Source organism: Chroicocephalus ridibundus, chromosome 1, assembly GCF_963924245.1.
Source record: "Chroicocephalus ridibundus chromosome 1, bChrRid1.1, whole genome shotgun sequence".
In the NCBI taxonomy this organism is placed as follows: domain Eukaryota; kingdom Metazoa; phylum Chordata; class Aves; order Charadriiformes; family Laridae; genus Chroicocephalus; species Chroicocephalus ridibundus.
In genome coordinates, this window is record NC_086284.1 from 32,918,547 (window position 1) to 32,944,542 (window position 25,996).

General features: G+C 37.0%; 2 long non-coding RNA genes across 10 annotated transcripts in view; one reads left to right on the forward strand and one right to left on the reverse strand.

Moving 5' to 3' along the window:
• The window catches only part of LOC134515165 (uncharacterized), a 97,843-nt gene that overhangs the window by 49,054 nt on the left and 22,793 nt on the right, over positions 1 to 25,996 (reverse strand). For 3 of the 9 annotated variants that reach the window (XR_010070895.1, XR_010070894.1, XR_010070903.1), the window contains 2 exons: positions 21,536 to 21,731; positions 20,096 to 20,627 (listed from right to left, as the gene is read on the reverse strand). This is a non-coding gene — a long non-coding RNA (uncharacterized LOC134515165). Of the gene's footprint in view, positions 1 to 974; positions 1,065 to 12,511; positions 12,664 to 17,156; positions 17,249 to 20,095; positions 20,628 to 21,535; positions 21,732 to 25,996 lie in introns of those variants that run through there. The other 6 variants (XR_010070904.1, XR_010070905.1, XR_010070906.1 and 3 more) reach the window with 4 other exon arrangements.
• LOC134515189 (uncharacterized) overlaps positions 21,727 to 25,996 on the forward strand; it is a 40,964-nt gene continuing 36,694 nt past the window's right edge. Inside the window, exon 1 of the long non-coding RNA XR_010070910.1 lies at positions 21,727 to 22,952. This is a non-coding gene — a long non-coding RNA (uncharacterized LOC134515189). The remainder of the gene's footprint in view (positions 22,953 to 25,996) is intronic.

A 25,996-nucleotide genomic window follows, 5' to 3' on the forward strand; every position in this document is an offset into this window, starting at 1 on the left:
CTGAATGTGGTATGTGCATGAACATCTTTTCTTATAAAATAATAAATTTCACAAAGATTCCACTGTATGACAGTGTACTGACTGGCTGTCACAACTACTGACTAAATATTAATTTTGGTAGTCTTTCCAAGTTAAATCTATGAACTACTATATCTGGATAACTTTTAAATCCCTACCCACAAGTGAAAATCCAACGAACCGATTTCCTGACTTGCACATTTTCTATCCTTGTTTGTAAAGATTTCTTTAGTAATTTACTATTAGTTCATCGTTTTTATTAGTTGGTTAGAAAAATACCAGATAGTCTCTTTTGAGTTTATTTCGTTTTAGTTTTACAACACTAAACAGTGCGATAAACACTGCAGGCTAACCAGAAAGAGCTGCACATTAGTGCAATCACTTCAGTTTCGTAACTCCTACAGATTTTTATCCCTTACAAGCATTAGAGCAATGATTTACATACCAGTGAGGGAAAATGAAAACGAGGGGGAAGCTCATTATAACCCTGTAAGTGTACTTAGTTTCTCCTGACACGGACTAGATTAAACCTGGCCTATGTCACAAGAACTATGAAGGGTGAGAGCAAAAGCTCCTTTATCATAATACTCACGCACAAGTAATGCTCTCTTCACTCAACAGAGAAAACCAGACCCAAAATAGGAAGGAGGATCTGGGCTACTATTCTTTCACCTTCGCTCCCCACCCCCACCCTTTGAGCTGTAAAGAAAGGATCAGGTTGCACTATTTTAAAAGCTGGTGCAGTAGGCACACTTCCTCAGTATACTGGAGAGCACTGGGAGAAAACCTCTCTCAGAGCTCCCTGCAGGAGCACATACTGCTTCACAACATCCTTTACACAGGACTGTGCCATATCAACAGAGCTAAGCCTTCAATTAAGTGATGAAAACTTCCCCTGTAAACGTATGGTATTTTTAGGGACATATACAAACAAGAATATTATGGAACTAACTTACCTTTGACACATGGTTTTGAAAGCTTCACGCTTGACGCAAGTCATAAAAACGAAACTATCACAATAGCTCAGCACTACACGTAAAGTAGACCTGTAAATAAATGACAAAAGAAATTAAGTGACTTAGCATAATTTCCTGAACACGCTTAAATAAACTGGATTGATTAACACATTAAAGAATATAATTGCTATCTCTTTCAGCCCACTATCTGAGGGCAGATCACTACTTACTGTTCCTACAGACGTTTCAAATTAAATCATACAGCTGATGGTAAACCTACATCAAGGTGGAAGATGGGTGGCGTTTTGGCCAAGGTTTGGAATGGGAGTTCAAACGAGGGCCATAATCCTGTCCCCGACTCAGAATTTCACCAACGGCTTTTCAGTTCTAAGATAGGGACAATTAAAACTGTCCTACCTCTCACTGAATCTAAGAGACAAAATAATGCTTATGGGATGCCCCAAGGCTACATATAGTACGGTTATAAAAAGTCTAAAATAACCTAAGATCTGAAATAAGTGTTTAGCAACATTTTGTCTACCTGCGTATTTGTCTTTGCAAAATATAAAAGTCATAGCTCCAGAGGCAAGGTGCCTAGTCGGCAGTGCCTACTGAATGTCTAAAGGCTAATCCAGCTGGGAAGATCTCCCTTAAAGGAGTTCTCCTGCTGTGTCACATCTCCACATAAAAGAACCAAAAATTACGGTGACTGAAATCCTCCAGCAGTCTTCCACACACTCTTCACATTAGATATGAAGACCTGATTGGGAAAGGGCACCAACAGCCTCCGGACTCACCCAGGGAAGGATCCTACTGTAGGAATCGTGGGAGGAAGCCATAAGCTTCCTTCTCTTGGAATAGGGGAAGTTTTGGGTGCAGCGGAATAGTCTGCACAAAGCGCTGCAGAGATGCTGGGCTGTGAGTCGGTGGCACTCCCAGGCTGGAAGAGCTGTATCATTACAGTGTCATCTGTCAAGTGGCCCAACAGTGAGAAGGTATAAATGCCATTTAATCCTGCCTCAGCCACTTGTACCTGAGCTCTGCAAGTTTTAAAAGGAATAAAATCTCATTCCAGGCTTAAAAAAAAGGTTGAGATCTATAGATAAAAAAACGTATATTATATCTAGATATTACTATTGTAGTTGTTAATAATACATGATTTCCACATACAGACTGGCAGACATTTAATTTGAACACAAGAATTAAAATAATGACAGGTTGTGTCATATGACAACAAATATACAAGTAGTGGCAAAACTGTCCTTTTCTTATGCACAAGATTCGTCATTCTAGAGGGAAAGCCTACTGGAAATATGCATGAGGCACACAGAAATGGAGGCAAAGATAAGACAAGAAGTTTAATGGAAGATGCTAAGTTGGATGGCTGAAGTCTTCATCAAATAAGAAAGTAGTATCCTATTTACTTTCTGATGCTGTGTAATTGAATGCACCAAAGCCCACACATTCTCTTGCAAATCATCTTACACGGATTCTACCTCTCTGTGCCCCAGAGGTCATGAGTGACCATGTACTGACCCCTGACAGACTCCTGCCGCCTTTTCTTTAATACAGGAAGCATACACGTCTCTAACCACTTGAGCCCCTACAAGTCTTAAACAGCACATGCTGCCTTCCCTTCCTTTTTTTTTATGGCCCCCCCCCAAAAAAATTTCCTATCGTCTTTTATGTCTCTCTACAGCCTCTCCATACTTAAGCAGACATGCGTTAAGGTATAAGGAAAAACATAAAAATAAAAGATTATTTCAGGGAGAGACTCAGCAGCTTTTCAGAAAAAGGAATACTTTATTTCAGAGAAAATAAAATCTTCTTCAACCAAAAGAGTCTCATGTTTATATTATCACTAACACTTTTGCCGAAAGGGGAAGAAACAGTAACTGCAGACAGCAGTTCAAAAGGAAGTTCTGTTTCAGTACAAACCAAAAAATTTAAGTTCTTACAGGGTGCAAAATATGTAATCAATGCTGAACTTCTGCATTTGCCTTAAATACTGAGCTGTGAGCACGGACTGCTCTTTAATGTGTCCAACAGTCTTAATGCCAAAAATCTATGCAAGGAGATAATTAATACAATAGCATTCACCAGGAACAAAACTGAGATATTCTTTCATTGAAACTTCTCCAGCTTTAACAAAGACACCATTCAAAAAAAAGAAAAAAGCATTTCAGAGACCACTGTAGATGCTGGACGTAGACTGATTCTTGAGTTAAAGACAGACATCCGCTAGCCAAAAGGAATAACTCAAACAAAGGAGAAACTTTAAAGTTTCAGACTTTCAAGTTTGAGACCTCTAGTTTGAACTTATCTATGTTTTCACAAATCAGTAGGTTCAGTGGAGTTAGAAATACCCAGTATGTGTAATGAAAACAATCTCTATCAGTGGCTACAGCACGAACATGATAACATATGTTTTCCAAGCCTAGAGCAATTGTCAAGCAATTACTATTTGTCAAAGGCAACACACTTGATAGCCCGGGTCATCTAACCACAGGTCATCTCCTTCTACCTTACACTGAGGCGGGTCGCAGTAACTCAGCCGCCCAGCTTTCTTTAATTTGCTCCAAAGGTAAGTTGCGGAGGCAGGTTTCTCTCCCTACAGGCGGGGAGAGAGCCGAGGGAGGCCGAGGCAGCAGCGAGGGGTGCCGTCACGTCACTGCACCATGGTGGCTTACACAAGGAACAGCTGCTGGGGTTTTGTTCCAAGGGGAAGGAGGGCCGGCGCAGGTCAGAGGGGACTCCTGGACAACTGATGATTAACCAGGGCTTTCTAAAGCACTTGCAAGGCCCATATTGTGTTTGCTTAGGACCCAGAACTACAAGTGCATGTTATCAGCAGACTGGGTGGATTGGTTTGTGTCTCTTGAGTTGAATTACCCATTCTAACTACCTTTTAAAACAGAAAAGAGAAAGACCTTGTCTTACGCAGTGTATTTCGGTCCAGTTTTACATTTGCTTTTCTTTTTCTTTTTCAAGGCCCTTATTCAACTAAATAAACCCTCTTTTTGCTATCCTCATTGTTATTCCATGCCTGTACAATTTGTATTTAATCACCTATATAACTAACCTCTGATTTTTAATTTCTACATTTTATGATAGAAAATTTAATGGCTTTTCTTTACCACATGATTCAGTCTTCCAATTATAATTTGTAAGCTGTGGGTAGATGGAAAATGGAATTCAATTAAAATGTAGCAAAAGAGCACTCAATTTTTTATCAGTTAAATTAAATAACCATAGATGTACACAACATGTAAGAAAAAAAAATATCAGAACATACCGCACTGAAAACTGATTTATTCAACAAGGACTAATCGCGGCTAGTTGGTGAACTTAAGTGATTGTTTCTGGTCAGCACGACCTTCAAGACTTTAGAACTAGTACATCTCATCCTCTTACAGTTTTCATTCATGGACCCGATGAGAAAAAATGAAATTGCCTGCTTTTTCATCTCCCAGTGGATTTTTCAATTTTGAACATACTAGTTATTAATATAAAAAAGATGAGTACATTAAAAGAGGAAAAAAAAAAGCTCTCAGAAGCAGGTTCAGCATTCTGTAGGTTACAGTTCCAACTGCTCTGCCCGTGACTTCCACCCCTTCAGTGGTTTGACTTTCTCTAAAACTTTGGCATCAAAAAATGTGTTGCATAGTATTTTTATTGTGTTATTTTAAAATACTAAAGTAAACTTAACCTTAATACAGGCTGCCCTACTTCCATACTTAATTTTAAGTGGTCTTGTTAAAAAAGAAGCATTTAATTTAAAGGAAGTGTACATATAGAACTCATTAAACTTATATTAATTATTCCAGGAGGCCACACAAGTAATAGGAAATGTGGATTCCTTCCTTTCTGATTTATCAACCATTTATGCTATAGTTTGTTGAAAACAGAATGGGTTCCTACTGTGCCTGCTGGTGTACATACAAAGTTAAAGAGACAGAGCCCTGGCACAGAGGTTTGCCTTCATTTGCTCAACACCTGAGGTGTTAAAAGTAAAAAGCCAAACAGGAGAGGCTTTTTGGTTTTTTAAAGCAATGGCTGTTCAGGTGCAGATTTACCAGCAGCAGGAGGCAGAGGGTGAAAGGATGCTCTGAAGGGCTCTAGATCCTCCCCTGATCCTCCATCCCTTCCTATTCCCCTCCTCCTCAAGCTCTAGCTGCGTTCACCTATGCCTATCTACTGAAAATTGGAAGGACTTTAAGCTAACTAGGGAACTGAACATAAGCATCGACCACCTTAATCTTTGCTAAATATAGAGACTTCCCCTTGAATTTCCTTATCCTTGCTGAGTGACTTAGAAGGATAAACCTACTATCAGGACAACTGCCCAAGCTGAAAGAAAGAGAAGGAAAGTTATTTCTAAGGATGTCCAAAGGTTGTGATCCTGGCTTGCTGAATTTTGGAACATGATTTACAGATTTGGCGTCACAGATCTGTAGATTTGATTTATTCACTTAACAAGGATTAGAATAAAATTGCTCCTCCCAGATTACTGTGATGGAAACAGCACTATCCCATGGATTTTCTATTCTTTTTTCTTGCTTTTTTTTTTTGGCGGGCTCAAAGATTTCCTTTCTGGAGTAGAGAGAATGTGAAGGCCAGCATAAGGAACAAGAAAAGTCACTGCTCAAAATTACAATGGTAGCAACAAGTTTCTAAGGAGATAAAGAAATTTTGGTTTAGGCATGATTAAGCGAGGAAAAGGAGACGAGGTAGAGGCATTTCATTAAGATAAGCCATAAAATCTTTGAAATACCACAGACTATGCAGTTAGCAAAGCTGCCAGTGCAGTAACAGGAAAGAGAAGAACCGACTGAGGTTGGTTCTCGTTGGTTGAATTTAAAGAGGGGAAAGTCCTGAAGTATTTGTTTCATTTTTACAAAGACTGTGAGTAGGACAAGATTCATAAATAAACGTCTTTTAAGAATACAAGAGAAGTCAGCCTGGTTCAGGCCAGGCATACACTTGGCCAATTTACGTATCTCCAACAGCAGACACGAGCCAATTCTTACCCAAGTACTCTCTCAGAGAACAGCAGGACCAGGACAAGCACATTTGATATTGCCCATGGGTTCCAGCATCCAACTTTGTTTTAGCTTGGGGGGTTTCCTGAGCCTGATGCGGTTTGTCTAGTCAGTGACCTTTACCAGATCTCTCTTCCAAGGTCTTGTGCAGTCTCTCCTTTAGATACATGTGAACTTCTTTCATCCATATTGTCTAGGCAAAGAATGCCATGAGTATATTACTCATGGGTATATAAAACAATATCATTTATTGTGTTATTTGGTTTGAACATGCCTACTGCCAGCTTCATGTGATGCACCCTCATTTTTTTATTGATAGAGAAGGTGAAAAGTTGATCCCTGTCCAGCCTTTTTGTGTGTGATTTTAAAACATTTATTGCTGTTTTGAAGAAGTGCTAAAGGGGTGTTGTAATTAAAGTCTCTGAAGAAGAGTCCATTGCCCCTGTGCTGGAAATCTATTTCTTCTTAGCTCTGCCAATCAACCACCAGTTTGCCTGCTATCTGTGGCAGATGCTGAAGCTGCTATTGCACAGAAGTCCTTCCAAGATCCTGGGGAACTGGAAGCTTAGATGAGCACATTCTGAGAGAGCCATTCTTTCCCACTGTTAGGGAAGATGCATTAGAGGAAAAGATGCAGTCATGCATATTGTGCTCTTAAAACCCTGCTGGTCTTTCTGCAAGCAGAATCTAAAAGAATGGTAGGGAGTGGAAATGAAGAGAAGAAAATTTGCCAATCCACAGAAATCAGTCCCATTCTAAGAAAATAACTTGCTAAGAACCAAAGCTCAAGGAATCAATGCAAACTTTATCTGAAAACTGAAGATAAAGTAGTTTGAGTTTCCTCTAAAGGAGGAGGGCATCGTTTCTAGAGTTTGGCAGTAGACCTTAAGCAGGCACAGTTAACATAATTATTAAACCAGCAGAAGCTTGTGAGAGTTTCCCATTATTTCCATAGGAGATTCAGAACCCATGCAGTATACTGCCATTTTCCCTGCTATGTGTTTTACAAGGCACAGGAATATTTCTCAAGCAGACAGGAAAGCCCAGTTTCTATTAGTACAAAATTAGATGGATAGGTAAGACAGGTCTCCATTCTTAGGTAAAAATATCAACAAAGGCCTTTCAGAAATCTTACTACTAGGTAAGGTATATTGTGTCCATGTACAGAAGAACATAAGCAGCTATTGCAGAAAAATGCACTCAGAGAAATTATGTGAACTCCAGTTAGCGTCAAAGCTATTAAACAGTTCCATACTATTAAAGTAGAGGAGGTTAAGGGAGACCGATGATGCTACGATACTCAAACAGAAAAGTCTTTTCATTTAGGTCTGTGAGTAACTCCAGTTAAAGTGACTCTATTTGACACAAAATGATCTGTACTGTTGCAAAATAGTTTCTGTCAGCAGATTTCACCCAGGCAACGCCCAGTCTATCAGATATAATCATACTGGGTTTGGCTGCAGGATCTGATTATTATTTCGGAAGAGTATGTTTGGCCAAGCAGGTAAAGAGATTGTACTGAAAGTTTCAGAAGACACAAAGAAAGGTTAAAAAAAAAAGGCATACAAACCCCATGTTATTAAACAGGTAAACAACACATTTTTTCAGGAGCTCTCAGCATTCCTCTAGTTAGAACAGGACACCTGTTTCTGTCTGTTATGAACAAGTGCATGTTTAGCAGTCTCCATTTGAAAAAGGTAACTCTGGAAGACAGGTCATTGCTGTTGACTCCCTGCTACGATGGTCAGACGTGCTGAAGGCTAGAAAGGCTCAGAGCCCCTAACGTCACCAACTCTAACCCCAGATGTTGCCTGGTTCTGACTGGCTGAATTCAGAGCCGTATGTCTCATAACAGTTCCTGAAGGTGGTCTTGCCCCTCACTGGCTTGTTGACAAAACGTACAATTGATTATCACATTGACTATCAGCACTTGTCTGGTAAGTCCCTGAAAAAACAAAACCAAATGTACTTTTTGTTCAAGACAGAGGGGCCTGACTCGGAGATATTTATATGGAGACAAAGCATCCCCTGAGCATCGCAGAGATTTTGAATGCGAGCGAATCCTTATTCTCTGAATAGACCTGTCACCCAGACCTTTGGTACATTAAGGCACGAAGACGACACTGTACTGAGTATCGTTTCTTCAAAGTTTAATGAGGAGAGGACTTCTTTGTCTACCACAGATATCTGATGCGGCATGTACCAGGTAGCTGCAAGGCTGTTTCAGTCAACTTTGTGCACAATGTAGATAAAGTACAGAATGTTATGTGAGAGACTATAAATGCTGAGATGTTTTCACTGACCTTAAAAGATGACCTAGAAGCTGATTTAGTTGACCTGTTACTGTTTGAATCTCTCTTCTGGGAAGTAAAAAGCTCTTGATAATATGAAGTATAACAGCAAAACCATAACCAAGTGTTTCAAATCAATGTTGCTGGTTTTCTAAGTCTGAGAACTATTGATCATATAGTTTTAGACTTGTGTGAACTGAATCAATTATCTGTTGTGGTACTACACTTCAGTCCTTTATCTTCTGAGACAGGCTGTGACGACAGGCTTTTTCTGGGAGGAGGCAGGGGGAACACAAAACCAACAGAAAATTCCTGCTTGGTTCACAAGAAAGGCTGAAGGGTAGCACTGTGTATTGTAGCCCAGTGTTCCTACAAGGAATCTAATGTCTTTTGTCTGCTGCATGGACCCCTATGTAAAAATAGACATCTTGCAGGCTGGCAGTTCAAAATCCCTGCGGATTAGTAATTGGTTAGGAGATTATGGATACTACTCCAGTCTGAATTTGAAATAGCAAATGAAAGTGCTGAGGCACTGATAATTGACACTGAACTGCCACCCCCCTCATCCTTCCTGTAAAGTTGTAGATACAGAAGGCTCTGACACTGATTTGTAATGGTACATTTGCTTCTGCAATCAGTTGTAGAAGGGAATCTGTTTCTGGTGTTTATTGTTTCTAATAAGCCAGATAGCTTGTTAGAGAATAAGAGAGAGAAAAGCCACGAGACCAACAAGTCACTCAGCACTATGTACAAGACGGTACTGAAAATACAATCACTACTATTGGGGCTAAAAATACATAACACACTCAACACAAAGCCAGCCACTATCAAGGTCCCTGCAGGGAGCGTGCAAGTAATAAAATGGGTCTTTTCAGGCCCTGGACTTTAAAATACATGAATCAAAGACATGCCATATTGCTGATGAGTCTTTTATCCCTTGCTATGTGCATGGGCAGCAACTTCTAGGGAATCATGCTCCTCTTGCCTCCATCAGACTTCCCTGACAATACAAGTGGACCCTGGTCACGGGTATGTCCCAGAAACTCAGAATCACAGCTTTTAGGACACTGAAGAAGAAACACTGTCTTAAACCATAACTATAGCTTTACTTGTGGAATTTAGAAATAAATTGATTTCTGGTCAAGGGAAGTCTTCTCCCTCCCTCCCCTGCTGTATGTTTCCTCTTGGAAAAAGGAAATGTTACTATGGGACATGTTGCTCTGAAGAATCACACAAGGGAAAATCTTAAACCCTATTAACTTATTATTCCTTTATCCATATATAGAGAGATATATCTAGTATGTTAACTCAAACTGTATTTTGCTAATGGTCATAAGGAGACTTAATTTACTGCATAAAATTAATTATACTATTACATATAAAGTTAAACTAATCACACAGTACATATACTGTGTTATTTCCATCTTTGTGGTATGATGGAAATAATGCAATCATGAATGCTTGTACTCGTGATGCAATTTAATGCCCTGAGGACAGTGGACATGAAGGTGCTTCAAGCAGCAGTCTGCTGATACCATCTAACGGACTTTGCCTGTCCAAATCGTTTGTCCTTGCACTTATGGGGCACGTACACACCAGCAATGAAATCCGTCTACACTATCGCTCAAAGAAGCAGCCAAAAGCATCCCAGATGCGTTATTCATGCTCTTTATAAAAATTGGGCAATTAAAATAACTCTCTGTGCTTTGGCCAACTTAGACGGAAAACTGGGCTACACAAGTTAACACACACACAATCTCCATTAAGAAAGCAACCATCTCTTTATACTGTTACTGTACATCACGATATTAGTCTGGAGAGCCCAAAACTACACATAAATGCACTTTCTAGTACTCCAGAGAAAATATTTTCATAATTCTGACATTTTCTTATTTATTTCTCAAAATTGGCCAGAAAACTTACACACTCTTAAATGCTAACACTTATACTTTCCAACCTATATCCAACCTTAGGACTTTCTTTCTGAAGAACAGTTTCTACTACTCTGTCCAGTCCAATTGTGGTTATGTTAAATAAGGGGATTACCACCACTTTAAAACATTATTAAAGTTACTAAAATAGAATAACACGGAATAACTGCATGCCATGTTTTCCCAATTCTACCTCCAATTATATATTCTCCTTCCAACTTAAATAAATATTGTATCAGTCCAGTTTCCTTGGATATGGTTGTTTACCTCACTTAATCAAACTGAATACATTTTTTTTCTTCCTAACCACCCTTTAATTATTCTTACTGTTTCTGAGTGTCCTTATTTAATCTGTAAGTAATATTTTAAAAATTATTAAATGATAAATTCATTGCCACTTTTGAAAATGGGGGTTAGATCCTTTCATATATTTAGCTCTATATTTTTCTGAGTATCGTACTATCCAAAATAGATAGTGGGTTGTTGATTTCTGTAGTACCTGCATTGGGCCTCTGAAGATATGCAGGAAAACCAAATTTCTCATCATAATAAATCCCCTCTGGTTAAGTGAATATTTTCTTCAGTCAGCAAAAAATATTTTTAAACTGTTCAATAAAATATTAAATGGGAAAGCTGAAAACATAGTTTGCATTTTGTAACTTCAAAACTATAAATATAAATGTGAATTTTCAATTACAAAATTATTAAATTAATATACATGTTGGAAAGCAAGTTCTGACAAGTAAAAACAGACAACCTTAGATTTCAATTTTAAGTAATAGGAGCCTTAGTAGTTTCTTTCATTTTTTCTCAATTCGTTCAATTCATTAAGGCATCTCACAATTTAGAACCGTTGTTCTCTCTTCGGGAAACATCTTGGATCATAAACTACTTCTTTGACTTTCACGAGAAGTTGCGTCACTCAACTTCCAGAGGCCTTTTTAAAGCAGTGTTTCACTTCTATCCAGGAATTATATTTTCCTACCCTTGTAAAAAAGTGTGAGTTAAACATTCTATAGTTATTTGCTAGACGTGTTCCTCCAAAAGCTTCTATGACCTATACTGGCTTTCTTCTATATAAACTGTATTAATATAAAGGTGCAGTGGTATGTGATTCACATTCTTCAATAATTCTATTCAAGTTGGCAACAATCTTTCTCCAGATTGGCTTGTATTATAAAGGTTTTAAGACTTCAGTGGTCTCTTTCTAATTCTCAAATAACGTAAGTAGATGTCTTCTACTTAAAAAAAAAAACATAGACCAAAGCCAGGTAAATCTAGATGACTCAAGTGCAGTATTAAACAGGAAAGTTATACTGGAACCCCTTGGTTCTATATAAAGATAAAAAGACAGAGCGAGCTACAAAAATGAAGGGGTGCTACTTCTCTTAGGAAGATCCCCAGCTCTTCCTCTCCAGGAGGTTAACTGAGTGAAAGCCACTCGATTCTCTGTACACTATTCACATTTTTAATACAGCTGCTTCTAATAATTGAAATGTTTCTAACACAATTTGAGGGAAGAAAGTACAATAAAATGTTCATTTGCAAACGTTCACAGCCTTTCCTGTCACAGACCCCATGCAAGAAAAAACACTGGAAGATAAACACTTTAACTTGAAGACTTTAATTATTGTTTGATATGAACACATAAGTCCTTAAGTAGCTAAGAGATTATCACAGTAATAAATATAAATGGTTTTCTCATCACCCTTCAAATTTAATTTCTTAGAAAGAACACACACGCTAGCCAGTATTCTGAATAGACTGAATTCTGTCAGTGTTCTGAATAGGCAAATGATCTTCATTCCTTCAATATCCTTGCTCTCTTACGTTACATATTTTATGCTCTAACAAAAGCATATACACAAATGATTCACATCATAATCAAGGCCATGAATGTTGGTAACATGAACCATACATATTCTTTAATGTTGTTTTTGGGTACAGGAAAATAAAATATCTTGAGGTTTGGAGCAGAAATACAAGTGATGCTTTCTAATATCACTAACTAATTTCACTTTAGGGTTCCATTATCACAGCATAGACACTCAGTTTCATTTTTAATACTAACAGGCTTTACTTATCACAGTAAAAATAGGCTGTTAACCACAGAAAGTAAAATTCATCGTCAAATTCTGGTTTTGTTTAGGAATCAAGACCTTTTCAGATATTCTGTCAAATAATAAACTAGTTATCTATACGTGACTTAGAAGAAACTACATGTGTTTTGAATGCAGACTATTTCCCCGTACTATCTACAAAGATATACATACCTGAAGAGCATGTGCTAGATAGAATTAGAAGCCAAGGGAAAAGGGTACTGGCAATGCTGAAACCAGCTTCCTGCCCAGAGGATCAAGTAGTGTAAGCAGAGTAATAGTACTGCTTGCATGAACAGGCAAAATGCTTTATCCTTATCAACGATCTGCAAATAGAAATTATATGTATATGAACTTTAAAATTAAAATAAGTGAAAGTGAAAATATAGAAAGGCATACAAAATACAAGAATACATCTATTGACCAAAAAAGTGATACCTGCATTTTTTATGATTTATCATGTGTTCAAACTATCTAATTTCATCTCCACATTCCAAATTTATTTTTCAAATTACTTCTTAATATTCCAGATTACTTATTGAGTGGAGCCAACAATTATGAAAGAAGATAGATATAAGAGCATTGTGATGATGGAAACTTTTTTGTCTAATGTGTTCTAAATTGCCAGTGAGGAAGATAGTTCAGCATCGCCAGATAGCCTGGTTCCAGTCTTTAACTGTCCTTGTACTTAGAAAGATTTTCCAAACATTAGTGTGCTCTTCTTCACTGTAAATTAAGACAATTTTTTCTTGTCCTTCCACAACTGGGTACAAAAGACAATTGATGACCATCTTCTTCACAATAATCTTCAGATTTCAGATTATTTCCCCCAGTCTTCTTTTCTCTAGACTAAACAAATACAACTGTTTTGAAACGTGCCTTATAAATCTTGTTTTCCAAAAACTTTTTCACTCATGTGCTCTCCTGTGGATTCACCTTTACCTGGAAATCAAAATTATTTTCCTTTTCCAAACTTCATTTTAGCACAGAGATACAACAATTGTTCACTGACTTTTATTCTGGCCATTTTGCATGAGAGTTCTTTGATTTTGCGTCATCTGTAGAACCAGGTAGTATCAACGTTATTTGGAATTTTGTGGTACTCTGGAGCAGTAGGCCCCACAGACCCTTGAAACAAAATACATCTGTCCATCTCTTCAGTAACTTTTTTGGAAATCAGTAATGACACTTAATTTTCTTTGAATGTAAAATAATTAACTTGTTCTTATTTTTTTTTCCTGTTCTTCAAAGAACCGGATAAAACAGGGACTTTGTATACCTTCTACTTTGTAATATTGTAACTGTTATTTTTTCATTTAACAGCTAAAACAAGAATTATAATAGTCTTAAATCAATAAGCAGACAGATAGATGGACGGAAAGGCAGGCATAAATCTAGTTTTCTGCGAGAATCGAGCATAATAGAAGGAAGATTTGACTCAAAGCCCGTATGTTTCTGTATTGTCTCAAAACAGATAATGTCTGCTGAAATGGAGGTAAAAAGATGTTGCTAGTCGAAGTATACTATGGAGTTTCTTTTTGATGATTAAACAGTTACTAGTTTGTGGTAATAGTACGTCATGTTCTGCATTGTTTTCAATGAGTTTTGTCTGAATAAAGCAGAAGTACTCTGGACCAAGAAAAGTAAAACAAAGGATGTAAGATAATAACAGATCAAAGAAGTGCTCTAAATGCTGCCGTGGCTGGCTGTCTTCACGTTTATTTCCAGATGCCTGCCTTTAGAGAATCTAGTCTTTTTACTTTTTTTTAACTGGAGATAGTTTATCCCAGGAAATCTCCAAATTATCTCCTTGGAAAGAAGAGGGAGTGTAAAAAAAAGTGAAAAACCTGGGCAGTGGTTTATGACATCTAGCACAGATTTTCTGCTTCTTTGTCCTGCTTCACTTGCACAGACTATACCACAGTCGCATATGAAAGTTCTTCTAAGAAGTGGTTTCTATGGTTTGGGTTTGCTTTTTAATATTCAAACAGTTTATTCACAGGGTACTTTCATAATGAATTCCTGAAATTTAGTAGTTGTTCTTTGTAATCGAGTTATTCTATCTATCTGCAAAGCATCCAAATCCCATGATACTAGGTGTGCTCTCAATATATGAAATGAGTAAATAGGCTTAAGGGTTCCCCGCAGCATTACACTCCTGCTCAGAGCCACCCATTCCTCCATCTCCAGAAAAACCTTTAAAGTTCCTCTAGCCTTCAGCCAAAATTCTGATGCAGTCATCTCCTCCTTGCCGTGCTCCATCTTAGCTTCCAGCAGCTCCTAAAAACTATGTCCTCCCACTTCCTCGGGAAGCATAGAGAGGCAAACCCCCAACAAGTGATTATTTAAGCAGGAGTGATGGGCACAGAATGTATTCGCAATGAACAGAGAAGCACTTAATGAACACTTCTCTAGCAGACAGTAGTATCTGCACTGTCTGCCATAACACTTTTCAGAATCTCTTTTCATAGAAGTCTTAAAACGACTCTTTTCTTCAAAACAGGAACTACCAGTTCCAGCGGTTCAGACATTAGAATACGTAATGTATTCAGAGTGAAGTGGACAACTTCAAATATTTTGTTTGGTTGTTTCATGTCATTTTCTAAAACTATGCTCGAGGGGATCACAGTATTATAATTTTATATAATGCATTTGCATTTCAAAATTACAAGATCATTATAAGAAATAACACTTGTTTTTCAACTGGGTATGTAATATCTGTGACAGATTTGCTTTACGTTTTTCTCCATCTATGTGTATATAATTCTACTTTCTTATATTTTTCATTTATATTCCCTTGCTTTTTTTAATGTCATTTCTATTATTTGCAATAATATTACTTCTATCATTTGCAAGAACATAACTCTACTGAAGCCAAAGCAAGCCAAAGGTACAGAATCGTACATTCAGACTGCAGAAGTGATTTTCCCCAACATAGCTCCCCACTGTGTTGCCCAAACAGCTGATGGCAATACAGTAAAGCCAGAATATCCAGTTAGTTCTACCAGAAAAGCTGCCTGCATTTCTGCAGGACTGCTTCTCCAAATACTTCATCTATAGGCAAATTTATTGCTGAATAGTTGTTATGATGATCTATTTGCTTCCCAGTGTTCCATTAAGAATCATTTCCTGTTAAGAATTGTTTCCAAACACCTACTCCCAACCTTCCTTCTCAAGTTCCTCTGATCTATAGCATCCTAAAATTTTGCCCAATTTATTTATTTCATTTATGTCCTTTATGTCCTCAGTACTCACCAGAGGAGCTGACCCCCTTTCAGAATCTCTATATAGTTTTTATTCGAGCAGTTTATTTCCTCTCTTTATCTCTGAGTAACTTAAATGACCATACTCAACTGAATGCTAACGCACTATGTTCCAATATTGTCTAACTTGCCACATTTTCTCTTCCTTTTTTATTTTCTGGCTTCATCCTTAAGCAGTTAAGCCCAGGTCACAAAGTAGTCTATGAATGTAATTTTATTTCCCCTTTTTGTGCATCCTGCACATAGTTTTCTACAACCTGTAAAATTAGAAATGATGATGAAAATAACTGGTGACCTCACTAGGTCAAAATATGACCCGGAACCTAATAGTAATTACATTACATGCTGGAAAACTGTCCATGTAATACAGAGATTATGTTAATCCCAAGATATTATTGCATATCCCTTTTTGAAATCTGTATAAATATTCAGTAAAGCACTTATCCCATCATATGCACGATGAGGTCACTATTTTATATTGAAGTGTGCCCACTTCAGCATCAGGTCCTTCTCAAAAGTCTCATAATAGAACGCCATAAGCAAATGCATTACATTTCAGGCTTTTATCCTACAAGGAGGTCCACATAGGTGGGACCCAAACTGCATTTTAATAATGATCTGAATCTCTTTACCCAAATGGTCACATACTGGCTTCTTTATTGTAATCTTGCGTATTTTGAAAAGAATATTCACTCATCTAACTGGCTTTCCAATTTCCATTTAAAAATACTTCACATCAGATAAGTACTGTTTTGCCTTTTATTGTCCTCCTACGACTTTCTTAATTTGCTGATTTTTCAAATTTTCTACGCTTTCTTTCCTTTTAATTAAGCCACATGTTATATCCAAATTTATACATTCATCGACATTTCTGTTCAAGAAACAGTAGTCTGAAAGATACCTATAGATTATTGGTTCTCATGCCATTGCAATTTTAATTTAGAGCAGGCTAGCACAGTTGTAATTAGTGCCAACCGGATGGAGTTTGTAAGGTTACCCCTGTGTTACAGAGCTGAACGGGGCCCAGGAACATGCTTGGGTTCCACCATGTGATAACCTATGCCGCTTAACTGTTAGCATGCTCTTTGGTACGCTTTTGGCCCAGGCCAAAACAAGTACAGGAAGATTTGGGGAACAGCATGGGATAGGGACTGCTCTTAGTAGGCAGTACAAATGAAGCCACCCTTCTTCAGGAGAGCAGATGGGTCAGCCATGCGAATATGAGCTGTAATTTGCTACCAGCTCTTGACTGGGCTGTGGTCCATATTGTTTTCTAGTACAGATGTCACCTAAGAAATTAAACGCAGCTAAAAATTGGTAGAGAGTGGGCGTCCCTTCTTATGGTCCCATTACCAAACCTAAGTGAAGGATGAGAGCTGTTGGCATGGGAGGGGGACAGACCAGCATTAGGCTGACTGCGACTCCCCCACGGTGGGCAAATTCTCAGCCTGTGCGCAGGAATCTTGGCCTCCTTGTGCTACCTCCAGCGGGCAAAGCAGGGGTACAGAATCTGGACCCCTCCATATTTTCAGATACTTTTCTATATTTTCAATTACCATTTTTGTTTGCTGTCTCTTCAACTATCTTTTCAAATAAATGATCTGATTTGTAGACGGTGGTCTCAGATTTTCTTTTATTCAGTATCACTCTATTGGAGACAAAGAGAAAAAATAAAAGTTGAAGAAATTTGAAAAAATCTGTTTTTTTAAAAAGTTTCACATATTTTCAAATTATATTAGCAAACCTATACTAACTTAGTGAATAATTAGGCTTTCTCAGATAGCATCACATGGTCCAAGCTTTCTTTCTGTTTTATCTTTGCATGATGACAGGCTTAAAGTTCCCATTTCCAGTTCCGTTTCCTTTTCTCCTACTTCATATTTCACTAAACATTTATTTGCAGCAGAATTGTGCTCTTATTCTATTGCAATGTTAGTGCCGAACCAGCTTTCTGCTATTACTCTTCAAACTCTTTGCATTTCTGCCAGTGATTTTCACAATGTTTACTCTTTTTCTGGTCTCTTTATTAAACCAGAAGTACTGTACAGTCATAGGTCTTCATTTTAGGTCTAGTATCGTCTCATTTTTCTGATCACTATCAGATACAGGACTGAATTAACTCTCATTACTTCTTCCAGTTTTTTTAAGTACTATATGAAAATATGTATCTTCCTGTAGCCTATTTTGAAACATTTCTTGCATGTAACTCAAATTCCTCCTTCACAACTTCTCACCCATTTATTTTGATATAAATAGCAATATATGTATGTATAATATATATATAATACGTGTGTGTGTATATATATCTCATAATCGTAGAGATCGTCATAATCCTAGAGAAATTTCAATGAAACGAACCTTCAACACAATCTTCATGGATTTTGCATCTTCCATTTTCATTTGTGAAATTATTTCTGTGTCTGCCAGCCATGTGAGCTACAGGATCTGCAAGCAGGGTCGTTGTTTTATAAATTACGCTTCCCTTACCTTTTCTTCCTTATATACCAAGGGATAGTTCTATTTATGTCTTAGCCAGACTTGTTTGTAATGCAATCAAAGAACGTTTCATAGAATTTGTAGTGGTACTGCACCTCTCAAGACCACGATGTGCCTAAGCTGTGTTTATGAGCAGAAAGTCCTAATTTTTCATTATTATTCCCTGCGGACTTTATAGATGAAATATGTTTTCAGATCTCAATGTAGCAATATTCACTCAACTTTATTCTCCTCTTGCAAGTGTTTCCCTATGGCTACAATTACTCATTTGCTGAAAAATCTTTCCTGTTTTGGTAGTATTTCTAGCTATGCTTTCCTCACTGTTCTTCATATATTAAGAAGACAGACATTTTAACTGGTTGTTTTAACTGAGACATCACCCAAAATCAAAAATACATAAACTTGAGTGTAAAAATAATTTTTATCTTCAAACTACAACTCTAAATTTTAGATTAGTAGTACTATTAAACAAGCAATAGTTTTGTAACTTAACAAGGGATATCAATACAGTACTCTCAAAACCAAAGTCATTTTCTAAAACTATGCTAATTCAAGTCAGTTTGATGTACTTCCTTCTAACAATAATATGCCATTGTTAGAATTGTATTATTTCTCATGATGAGTAAGACCTTATTCCATAACTACTCTACTGTAAAATGAATACAAGTATTAAGTAAGGGACTATTTCAGGATCTGTATTGTATTATATAGTTAACAGAAAGGACAAATCTTCAGTAAGCAGTGGTGACTTAACTTTATGCATGCCACTTTATACCATTTGAGGACATACGCCAGAAAATCCTAACAGGTTTTAAATAGTATTTTATATTCTTTCTTCGTTTCTTTCTTTCTTTTTCTATGGATAATTTTAATATGGTTCATTTTTACAAGTTTCCTTGCAGTTGATTCATTCTAACAAAAAAACTTACTGCTACAACTGTACCACACAAAAACTCATCATCAGTGTAACTGTTTTAGAGGTTCCAAATGTCTGCTTTCTAATCCTTGTCTGTAATGTTGTCCTCATGCTCAGTAAATTAATCTGGCAAAGAAGGTGCTTTTTTAATGGGCTCAAAATTACGCAAAGTCCTGCCTATAACTACACTAGTTAAAAACTTGTAGGCATCATAAATTACAGTTTCAGCCACACCTTCAATCATTTTCTAGAAAGTTGCTATTCATACGGTTATTGCAAATTACTGTAAGTAACAGAAGAGGCTTCAGAATCATATTTTACATGTCCAGACTGAAAACTTCTGAACTTCACTATTTATGTTTTATCATGTACTTGGCATTCCTTTTATTCCAATCCAAAGAATTCAGATTATCTAAAGAACATTTAGTATAGATAATAAAATGTGTAGGTATCTGCACTCAGAAGACATTAACTTTTATTTACTATTTCTGCTATAACAAAGCATGACTTGCAAAAATTCTCCCGATTTTATGGATGTAAATCTTTTAGTTGTCTTTTTGTTTTTTAAAATTTAACTGCATATATTACTACCAATACAAAGCACTCTTTCTATTAGCATTTCTCTTCATCTGCAAAGAAAATCTGAAAACTTCTGCCATGCCATTTATCAATGCAGCATGTTTGCTTTCATTCAGATGCTCTTTTTAAGTTAGTATTCTTATATTGAACAAGTACCATAAGTCTATATTTTTACAAGAATGTTTATCTTGGTCCATAATTATTATTCCATTGATGTAGGAGGCAAGGTACTTTGATCCTATGAAGACACATGTGTCATAAAAAACTTAGAATGCTGTCACTGAATTGTTAAGTTTCTTATCTGGTTTACTGGAAGTCTTACAGAAGTAAATATATCCTTGAATATATATGATCATGCTTAAGGCAATATTTTAGGCAAACAGATGCATATATGGAAGAAAAATGGATCAGTATTGAACCAAAAGAGTTAGGAGAGTCCAGTGAAGACAGGAACAGGAAACTTAGGTTACCAAGAGGAACAAAAAAAAGGAGATGACAGAGAACTCAAGACAAGAAGAGATCTTTAATAGGTGTATACCAATAAAATATTACCATAGGGAAGAAGAAAATAATGTCACCTTTTAATAAGTCAGACTTTTACCAGTGCACAACTTTTAAAATTGATCCCACTTTTTTGCAAGTGAGCCATGTAGGACTCAATTTTTAAAATAAAGACTAATGCTGTACTTTGTTAAATTTCCATGTCTTTAATATGGATTTTATATTCTTTGCATTTGATTTTACATTTCTACAAACATCTTCAAATTACAGATACATTAGAAAACTAACACATTTTATATGAAGGCAAAAGAACAATACTTCTTGACTATTCAGAACCATAAAAAATCCAAGAGTGCCATGTTCTTCTTTTTCTATGTCTTCACTACAGTGCTATTGCTCACAGACAACACTGGTATCAGCATCAGAGGAAAGGGTCAGCAATCTTCCATATCAGAAGTTAGGACAATACTCTCTCAACATGGAAGGTAGGATGGTCAGAGAGGTAGCAAGTGAAAAGCTTCAGAAGAGATGCTAGCTAAAGAGAGTCAGGAAAAAAGAAAAAAAAACACAACAGGGAAAGATAAGATAACAAGATTAAAAAGGACAGGAAAAAACAATATACACAGGAAATAGCAACAGTAACAATTGTGCTTATTTGTTTTAGAAACAGTGCAAGAAGAACAGTGACAGAAAAGGTGAAGAATAAGGCAGCAATTCTTAAAAAGAAAGAGGTCTACAGAAAAGACCTAGTACGGTATGAAACGCTCAGTTATTCCTTTCTTAAGGTGATAGGCCACGCACTTAACTTTTAGCTTGAGCCAGTCAGTTCAAAGCAGGATTCCTGTGAAGTCAGTAGACTGAAACAGGCACCTCCAGAGGGCGATTCATCCCATCCTAAGGTCTGAATCTTAGACTCTGAATCACATATTTGAAATGTAATTAATTTTGTGAAGTTAACTAGGTATTTGTGAACCCAGCAGCACATCTTTAAGCTGAATAGTTATGGATAACAACATTTGGATTAAAATAATATAAGAAACAGCATATTTTCAACTTCCTTTACTCAGAACAAAGAAAATTTACTAATGCACAGAACATGTAATAGGTTTGCGCTGCATAATATTTTTTTATTACTGAACATTACTCGTGTTCACTATGCTGAGCACAAAAATGAAGTCTGACCCAGATAAAAGAAAGTTTGCTTTTCTATTAGGACTAGCTATATACTACTGGGGCTTTACATTTATCTGCTGTAAGTAAAAATCAAAGCTTGACATAACTGGGATTCTATATTCGCAAAATTAAGACTCGATGCAGGAAATATCACATTTAACTGATACTTAAAATGGCACTGCTGCTATTTCAGGAATTTGTTACTAAATACAGTAAATACTGTTCCGAAAAAAAATGCTGAAATCCTATGTCACGGTTATGGGTACTTACATTATAACGGCTATTTTAAATGAACTATACTTAAATGCAGGAGTCATGGGTGAAGGGCTGGTTTTCAAGTTGGTATATAGCCCAGTCTCTGTGCAGAAAGCCTCAGCGTGGAGCAGGTGTGTGGGGACAACCTCTTCATACCACCTTCCCCAGCTTGCCAGCCCAGATGCAAAACCAAGACTCTGCTCTTACAGAACTGCAGTACCAAAGCATAAATAAACAGAGAAAAGGATGGGAAAGGGAGCTTTCCTCCTGGGCACTGACTGATCTGGGGGCTGGAATATACACCAAAGGGACAGTTCACAGTCTGCACTTTCTTGTTAGTATGGAAAGTCTGAGAGACATAACCCTGGGACCGTGCATTTCATACCTCATTGGAGACCTATGCATACAATGGTCTTCCATGAACAACTATTTCACAATACAGTCATGCCAATACTGCCTACTACATGAGGACAACAGAGTTCTCAGTTACAATGCAATTAAAAAGACCCCTTTAAAATCTAAATATTGGTCCACTTGAAATGTGATTTTGCACTGAAGAATTGATATGATCGAAACAATTCTAGAGTCATGTAATATAATAGTGTAAAAATAATGCAAAGCAATGTAACAGTAAGGGCTTATTATAAAATACGACATGAAGTCTGTTATTTAGAACTTCCAAAAGCTGTATCTGCATTTAATTTCATTTTCCTTTTAGAATGAACATAATGAGTACAGCTATGTCAGTTTTTCAGTATTCATATCTTCACTGGGGCCCTTAGAAACTGCTGCTCAGTGACGCAGACACTGCACAGGAAAGGGAACCCTACCACACAGCAAATTACAGCGTTAATTCTTATGCAGTTATCTCTCTCTATCAGCAGAAATTAATACACTGCCTTCCAAAAAGTAAATATTACCACTCCAAAATTATTTGTGAATTAGCACCATAAGGCCTCTCCCTGCTCCACCCGTTTTCACTCCTTCTGACCCCAGTCAGCAATGGGGCAGTGTCAGAGGGGATGCTACTCTGCTGTACATCAGCTCGGGGCTCAGTTACACTAAAGCATTGCTCAGGTGGACAGGTAAAGCCTTTTATGCATACCACCAAGTGAATATAAGAAAATGGGAGGTCCCTAACTCTGTATTTAAAATTAAACAAGTTTTTAGCAGGGTAACTCACGGTAATCATGTTACAGTCACTATATAAATATTAGTTAATTTCTCAGCTTTAGAAGTACATCATTTTCCCAAAACATTTACTCTACTATAATACCATATATACTCATGGGAATCATGCAATAACTAAGCATATAAATGAACAAGTTACTAAATTAAACTTTATTTTTGTCAATTTCCTAATTTATTTTATTTTATTACAGCTTATGGATGAAATCCACACACTGAGGTCTAACCTGTAATGAAAGCCAATGTAAGTAATCCATTATTCTACAGCTACATTTGGTTATGAATTAATTAACTTTGCCTAGTCCTGTTGAATAATGATTAATTAGCAGTTTTGATTTTTAGTTTCAGCATTATTACAACTAGGTTTTGCACAGAAATTTTGCCACTCTTAAGTGTTATTTTATTGCCTGCCTGCCTGTGCCCTGCCATAAATGCTAATGACTAGAATTAACAATAGAAATATATACATAAAAAACTGGCTTTGATTTTTTGATGTCTAATAGTGTTGTTTTCAAGAGCTAACTTAGGATGACAGAACGTTGGGGCAGTCATCATTTTCTAGTAGGATAATGCATTTTGTGATTCAGGTTGTCTCTGAACGTCAATTTAAAGCCTTCCTTAGAAGCAACCGTGCTAAAGCAAAAACGCACAGAGAATAAAGTACAGCTCAGCACAGCACTTAGTCAGAAAACTGAAGTCTCAATCTGTTTTCCATGCAAGCATAAAGCATAACATGTCTGAGCACTAAATACAGAACATTAGTGTCAATACTTACCTGACCCCTCCCTTTTCACCCTATTATTTCTCCTATGCTTATTACATTGTTTTTCATCCTTCCCTTCTTTCTGTAAAGGAAAATAACTTCCTCCTCCCCATTTCAGTTTTTTCCTTTCACATTTGCTTTTTCCTACTCACCTGCACAATTTCTGACATTCCAAAATTTAAAGAGGCTATGGATCCAATCCTGGGGTGAAATACCAAGTCCTGAAAGCTTTTAGCATGGCTTAAAGATCAATGACTTAAATTTTAAGTTTTTGTGTTCTCTCATTTCGAACAAAGATATAAAATCACCAGAATAATGTTTAGCAATGAAAATCTATTTAGATAACCATAATCTTAGAATGAGATCACCATTCTGTGAAGAGCTCTGCTCATACAGCAAAACATAACAAGGATTTTTACTGATTTGGAACTATATTATTATCTCTGATACGTTATTTTCATGCTTAGCTGTTATGAGAGGAACACATCCACTGCTCTGCTTTAGTAGCTGTTTTAAATGATGCGCTGAATGCTTCAACAAATCAAATGATTCATATCTTTAAATACTTTATAACCAGCTTATGAGAAGATGTTTAGAAGGCGATAAAAATAGCTAGAGTTAAGACTAGCATATTGTACACAAATGTAAATATTTTTTCTCCTGTAGCAATTCATAAACAACATTTATTACCTGTATCCATGACATACATTTTTAGATGCCAGCTCTTCTAAACACAAAATCCATCTTTAAAAGATTTTTTTCAAGTAACTTAATAGGCACTATATCAAATGTCATTTCACGCATAGTATCAACATTTGATGTTTCACTGACATAGTAACAGAAAGTCAGCTCAGTATAAGTTACTTTGTAGAGGACAGTGCCAAAACTTCAAGGAGTTACCTCTCAGTAGTCGTGAATTCCTGCAGTCTTTAAAGATAAAATGACATAAGACAAGCAAAAAGAGTAGAGCCAATTTGTAGAGCCCAACACTGACTAACTAAAAGAGTGATCTCTATATCCACTACAAAAATCTGCCCATGAAAGAAACACCAAAATAGTTTTCCATTAAAATGTACCCTCTAACAAGAAAAAAAGTATGCTCTATTGCTCTATTTTATTATTGTTATGGTGATCGTGCTACCTAACCTATTTGTATTGTCAGGTGCTGAAAGGCTTATTTAATTAATTACTGAATTTGAATTTTACAGAAATCATGCTTCTGGATAGCTAAGCTAAGTTTAGTCATAGACATAAGTATGCAACCACATACCAAGAAAGAAAACTGTTAAATAAAAGCTTAAGACTTATGAAAAGATCTGTGCCAAAAAAACCCCCATGCATTCAAAAAAACCCTTGCATTTAGGGGGATACCCTAAGATATCAGCTTTCAATCTTTCTGCAGACTCTTTAGTCTTCATGAACAACTTATAAGGGATCTGCAAAATAGTAATTAAGAAAAACAACCATCCTGCCAGTAAGCTTCAACTTATCACCAGTAGGTGCAGTCATCCACTGGATTAATTTATTTATTTTTAAGAAAGTCATAGATCACAGAAAAATGCCAGTCAAAGGCTGAGGGGAGACGTTATCACACTCTACCTGAAAGGATGTTGTAGCGAGGTGGGGGTTAGTCTCTTTTCCCAAGTAAAAAGCTACAGGACAGGAAGAAATGGCCTCAAGTTGCTCCAGGGGAGGTTTCAGTTGGATATTAAGGAAAATTTCTTCACTGAAAGGGTTGTCAAGCACTGGAACAGGCTGTCCAGGGCATTTAAAAGACATGTAGATGTGGTGCTTAGGGATATGATTTAGTGGTGGACTTGGTAGTGTTAGGTTTATGGTTGGACTCAATGATCTTAAGGGTCTTTTCCAAGAGCCGTATTAATTCTATTCTACGATTCATTTGTCCGACTGTGCGTACAGTGCAGAACCCCATAGGTCAGAGGCAGAAGAAAGTATAGTGGGACAGAAGAGAAGCTTAAGATGGGAGGGACTTGTGGGACCACTTGCATCTTTGCATGTAACTGTTCCAGGAGTAAGCAGGAAAGCAGGTTTTCCATTTAAAAGGGTCATGTGCAGGAACTGGAGAAGCTGGGCTTCCAGAAGACACAGAAAAGGGCATAGCTGGGGCAAGCGTGGAGTGAGCTAGATTCAGATAGAGAGCTGCAGCCATGTTCTCTGGTAAAGTGACTTCCATCTGACCCCAAATTCTTTGTTCACATACACTCATCCCCAGTCCTAACCGTACACCCCGTCAGTGCTGCTGCCCCCATATGCCTTGTCTAGACTCGTGAATCCCTCTCTCCCCTCACTCACAGATGACACAAGGAAACAACTTTTTCCCACACTACAGCAGAAGTCACTCTCTCCTCCCTTACACGTTCCTTTCTGATACAAGGCAAAAATTCCCCTCGATCTCATTTTCAGCTAGTAGCTTAAGCCTGCGCAAAGACAGCTTCAGAATCATATAAGTTAGCAACAGGTATTTACCCAGATAATACAAAAACATGCACAAACCCCCTAATTTT